We start from the raw sequence: 6,000 nt of genomic DNA on the forward strand, positions 1-6,000 counted from the left end.
TCCTTTGCATAATCACATTCAAAGTGTGGTATTGTTTCAAAATTAAAGTTGCAGAATGTACATTGTGAAGAGATGTACAACTTAAACTTAGAAAGAAGAGAGTTACAGGGATAGTAATTATGAAGAATTTTATGATGAAGTTCTTTCAACTTATTAGGTAACAGAAACTTATTAATGCCAGTCCATATATTAATAGTAGAAAGAGAAGGATAATTTAATTTTCACTTGAAAAGAGCTTTGGGATGACAGCTGATTTTCCTAATAAGGATTCTTCTAATCCAAAAATTTTTTTTTTCAAAAATTTGACATTGGAAAGCTACAATCCTCCAATGGATAATTGGGGCATTTCACAGACTGATACTCTGTAACTACAGTATGACCTGACCACATGCAACAGTTTAGGTGAAATACAGTTAATAACCCAGTCATAAACTCTAGGAGAGGTATCCACTCCAAAAATGGCAGTAAATTCAGTATAGGAACAAAAGATGCCATCCTTTTTTAACAAATCCAAAACAAAAATTACACCTTTGTCAAACAAGTTCTTAATAAAGATTGATTTTTTTCCACGCAGCACATTCTGATTGTTCCATGTAATACTCCTATGAGGGGAAAATTGTGGCAGAAGGCAAGCTTACAGGCTTCCATGGCTTGCTTATGAAAATTAGCAAGCTTGACCAGAAGTTTGATGCATTTGAAATCGCAGGCCAATAAACAATTTAACCCCCCGCATTTTTCAAAGATCAATTTAGGAATGTAAAACCATAACAGATTAGGATCAGAATTCAGGGAGCGTTTAACCCAACCAATCTTGAAAACCTGATTGAGAGTACTGAAGTCCAAAGCATTCACACCTCCCTCCAAAGTATTTCTTATCAGAGTCTTCCTTTTAACATATTCAGTTTTATTTTTCCACAAGAATTTAAATAGTATGGAGTCGATAGACGAGCAGGTTTTTGGGTTGACATATAAAGACTAAACTGGGTAAACAATCCTAGAAATGCCTTCAGCTTTAGATATCAAGACACAACCATAGATAGTTATCTTTCTTTGTAGCCAGCAGTTGAAGACATTCTTGAATATTTGTGTCCGTTGCGAAAAATTATCTAAAACTCTATCCGCGGGTGATTTACTTATTAAAATGCCCAAATATCTAACAGAACTTTTGACCCCAATATCTTCTATATGACCTTTATCAAGACTGTGAACAGGTATAATTTCACTTTTATTTCGATTGACTGTGAGACCAGAAGCATTAGAATATGAATTTAAAGCATCCAAAATAACAGGGACCTGTTTCTCGTCTTTTAAAAACAGACAGGTGTCATCCGCCAATTGACTAATTAGAAAAGTGTTCCGCTACTAAAATACCCTGAACGTCTACACAACGAGTATTAAAAATATTGAGAAACTCAGCGACCAACAAAAACAAAAATGGTGAAAAAGGACACCCTTGTCTGATGCCCCTGCTAATCATAAACTGGGGAGAAACACCATTCACCAAAGATACATTGCTGTTAATATTTTTGTAAAAAGTCTGAACTATTTTAACAAAGGAAGAGCCAAAACCAAACCTACGCAAAGATTCAAACATAAACTCATGCTCGACCGTGTCAAAGGCCTTATAAAAGTCTAAAAAAAATAAAATAAATTGCATTATCGTTGATCAATTCCTTATAATCTAAAATATCTAAAACAAGCCGAAAATGATTTGCTATATGCCTACCTTTCATAAAGCCAGATTGGGAAACAGAGACAATTACTTCTAAGCATGGTTTCAATCTATTTGCATAAAGGGAAGCTAACAATTTATAATCTGAATTAAGTAAAGTAATTGGGCGCCAATTATCTAAATACAAGGAATATTTATTAGGTTTTGGGATTAAAGTGATCAAACCCTGCTTCATGGACTCAGTCAATTCACCTTTCTGTACACAGTCTTTAAATATTTCCAAAACAAACTTTTTTATGTCTTGCCAAAAGGTCCTATAGAATTCAAAAGGCAGTCCGTCTGGACCTGGGCTTTTATTGAGGGGAGCTTTCTGAATAATCGCATCCAACTCTTCCAAAGTCAAATCCATCTCACAAGACAACCGATTTCCATCACTTATCATAGGTGTGAATGCTTGAACCCTCTCAAAAAAGCTAGCAGAAAACTGTGGTTTAAATGAAGTATAGAGCTGTGAATAAAAATTGGAAACAAAATTAGAAACTCTGGCTTCATATGTGACCAAATTGCCCTCAATATATAGAGAAGATATTCTTTTAGCTTTCCCTCTTTTAGTTTCTAAATTAAAAAAAATATGCTGAATTTTTCTCCCCGAATTCTAGCCACTTCACTCTGGATCTAATAAAAGCACCTTTAGCCTTTTCTGCATATAGGTTATTTAATTCTTCTTTTAGGTTGTGCAGTTCTACTTTATCATCTTCGTTTGTCTGTTGCTTGCCTAAAATTTGATTCATTTCATTTAAGATAGAGGTATACCTTAAAGATTTTGCCTTAGCCAATTGTTTACTAAATCGAATAGAAAATTTTCTACACTCGTACTTGAACATGTCCCAATTAGAAGATACTGAAACAGCAAGTTTTGCTTTAAATTCTTCAATAATGTTCTTAATACGTAAACAATAAGAGGGAATCCGTAATAGAGAACAATTTAGTTTCCAGTATCCAATGTTTCTGTGACAACCTGTACCAGAATCAAATAAAATAAGGTCGATAAAAGCATGATCTGTGGGGGAAGCAAGACAGATGCCACTGGACTTAATAAAAGGAGACATGAAGTCTGATATAAGCGATGTTGCCCGAAGCTGTCATTAGATAAAACCATGATCAATCGTATTTTTTTTACATTTATTTATTCTTTTTTGGAAATATGACTGTTCTACCATAAGACATGATTGAAATTTATTGATATTTGCCTTTAAATACAATATTATTTATATAAAAATACAATGCATTCAGTTAATGTATAAAAACAAGGTGTTATATATCTACACTATGCAATACAGTTCTTGTTTTGATGCAAAAGATTAATAAAAATGTTTTATTGAACAAAGACTCCTGTACTCATGCTTATTATTAATTTTAAGGGTATCAAACATGTTTAATAATCTCACAAGTTAATATGTAGAGCTAATTGTATTTTTAACACCTAATATTGCCATATTAATAAACAATTATCATACATTTTGTCTTTTAAAAAGGGGTCTGGGTTTCACAAAAACAACACAGTGTGAATACAAAATGGAATGAGACCCCATAATGGGTCAAGTGGACCAAAAAGAGATCTGAGCCCACTTTAGAGGTCATGAATAGTGTGAATGCAAAGAGAACTGGGTCCTTTTCCACTCTGTTCACTTTTTGGTCCACTTAAAGGGTTCTGAGTTTGGTTCTTTTGAAGAGCACCCAAGTGTGAAAACACCCTAATATTAGTAAAAAAACATTTGCACAATAAAAGTAATATATTTGTAAAACATTATCATTTTTCACCCTAATTCTGACCATCTGTCAGAAACACTCAGTTTTGGTGCTGCTTCTCCTATAAACTCCTGAGACACGAGTGTGACTGCTGTGTGCATTTCCCATTTCCTTTTTGATTTGTAACAAGTAGCACCTAATAAACATGAAAACAAACAAACAAACAAAAAAAAAACATTCTCCAGCAATCTTTTGATTGGAAGTTTGGATTGAATGCACTTAGCTGCATAGACAGCTACAGTATAGGATCCTCCAACGATCCCTATTTAGTGAATGACTTAATCTCCAGTATGATGTCTGTCTGTACTGGTCTCAGAACAGTTCGAAATGCACCATTTCTAACTCCATATAAATCCTCTGAAAGAAAATGTGTTCAGCTTTTGGATGAACCGATTGATTCTCAATGTGATAATACACAGTGTGAGTAGGATTTCTAAGGAAAAAATGTACTAAAGTACACATTAGTGTATGTTGTGTTTAGCAGCTTGGTGTTTCATGATAAATTGCTCACATTTTAAAAAAGGCATATCAGATGAAACTAGAGACTCAAACAGGTTTCAATGTAAGAACTTAATTAGGGTTCTTACCAGATGTAGTTTTGACAAACTCTGCTGTGATCGGCGCCATGTTGTTTTGTCACATGCGTCGTAAGCTTACCCCTTTACTGATAGCACAGAGTCTCCTGAACTGAGATCATTCAGTTTAAATTAATTTAAATGATGCGTTGCTTAGATCAAAGCCGAAACACAACGCATGTGTATGCGGGGGTTGCACAAGGTTAAGACTTCACAGTATACACCCACTTTTATGATTGGCTCTCTGCTCTTGACTAACCTGCTCTCTTTTTGTCATCTTACTGCTCAATGCTACTGAGTGGGCTATGGAAGTGATAAGGCAAAGTAGGCATTGATGTGTTGTTGTGGAGGCGGTCAGATGCAAATTTCTACCACAGTGTGACATCACAATTTCAAGGAAGTAGAGAACAAGTTGTTTTGGCAGCTTGGTTTCAACAAATGTTTGCAGTGAGGAGGAAGTTTTGATTTCTGAAACTTACAGTATATTTTTATAGTACAATGACCTCTTATATGTCAAAAGATGAAGGAAAATGTGATTCCCCTTCTGTCACTCACTCGACGTTGTGTTGATGTAGTGACACTAGGGGTCGATCTTGAGAACCTGAGACACCTTCAGATCTTTGAGAAAAGGCCAATGAGAATTGGTGAGTAGAATTTTCATGCCACTCCCCCCGACATACGGGTATAAAAGGGAGGCTGGAATGTGGATTCATTCAGATTATTGCTTCGGAGCCGAGCGGTTGTATTTCAGCGAGCTGAATTCTACTACTGATCCATTCACCTCTTCAGAAGCATGTGCTGTTGGATATACAGTATGGCGCATTCCAGCGGCTTTCTCTCCACTCTGCACTCCACTGCAGACTACGCCCCTGGGTGATTCGACAGCACTTTAAAAGAGTTTTATTTCCTCTACAGAGTATATTTCCTCTATTAGAGCAGGCACAGTGACGTTGAACGTCTTTTTAAAGACGTGTCTTTTTAAAGATACCCTTCCGTCTCTGTGCAGTTCCTGGATGCGGTCATTACCTCTCCACCTCTGACGGTCACGATCACTGCCTCACGTGCCTGGGCCAAAATCACGTTGAGGAAGCGTTCGTGGATGGTTCATGTTCTCATTGCGAGAACATGACCATGGCAACGTTGCGGTCGCGGCTTTCCTTCTTTCGAGGGAAAGCCACTTCAGCTGTCCCCCCCACTGGTCCTTCTACCTACGGGTATGAGGCCGCTCTGGTTGACGCTGAAGGCAATTTGGGGGCTTCAATGGGTACGGTTCTGCCGGGTAAACCCCCACGGACCGCCAGCTTCCCCAGTACGCTCGTTTGCGCCCGTCCAGTTCTGGGATGAGATAGGCAGCTCACCTCAGTGCCAGCCTAATGTCTCTTTCGGAGCTCGTGAGCTGGATGAGATGTCGATCGCTGCATCAGAGAGCGCCTTGGTGATGTCGGACACCGAGGACTCCACTGGGCTGCCACCTTCGGGTGTGGCAGCCCAGTCTGAGGCCGACGCGGAGCTGACCACCATGAGTGGTGCCGCTGCCCTTGAGCACTCGCGGCTTGATGACTAGTTTCTGGATTCGGCGCGCTGCTTGTGGCTACGCCCCCCTCCATTCCCCTTCTTCCTGGAAGTGCACAATGAGCTGACGCGATCGTGGAGGGCACCTTTCGCTGCCCGAACCCGATCCTTCAGTTCATCCACTCTCTCTACCCTTGACGGTGGGGCGGCCGAGGGTTATGCCGCGATACCCCAGGTGGATAAGGCGATCGTGGCACACCTGTGCCCGCTGAGCACCACCACCTGGCGGAGACGCCCGGCACTCCCTTGCCGAGCCTGTAGGACGACGTCGTCTCTGGTTACTAAAGCCTACAGCGCTGCCAGTCAGGCTGCCTCTGCCCTGCACACCATGGCCCTCTTACAGGTCCATCAGACCAAGGCTTTGAAAGAGCT

The sequence above is a fragment of the Myxocyprinus asiaticus genome, chromosome 31 (genome assembly GCF_019703515.2).
Source record: "Myxocyprinus asiaticus isolate MX2 ecotype Aquarium Trade chromosome 31, UBuf_Myxa_2, whole genome shotgun sequence".
Classification (NCBI taxonomy): domain Eukaryota; kingdom Metazoa; phylum Chordata; class Actinopteri; order Cypriniformes; family Catostomidae; genus Myxocyprinus; species Myxocyprinus asiaticus.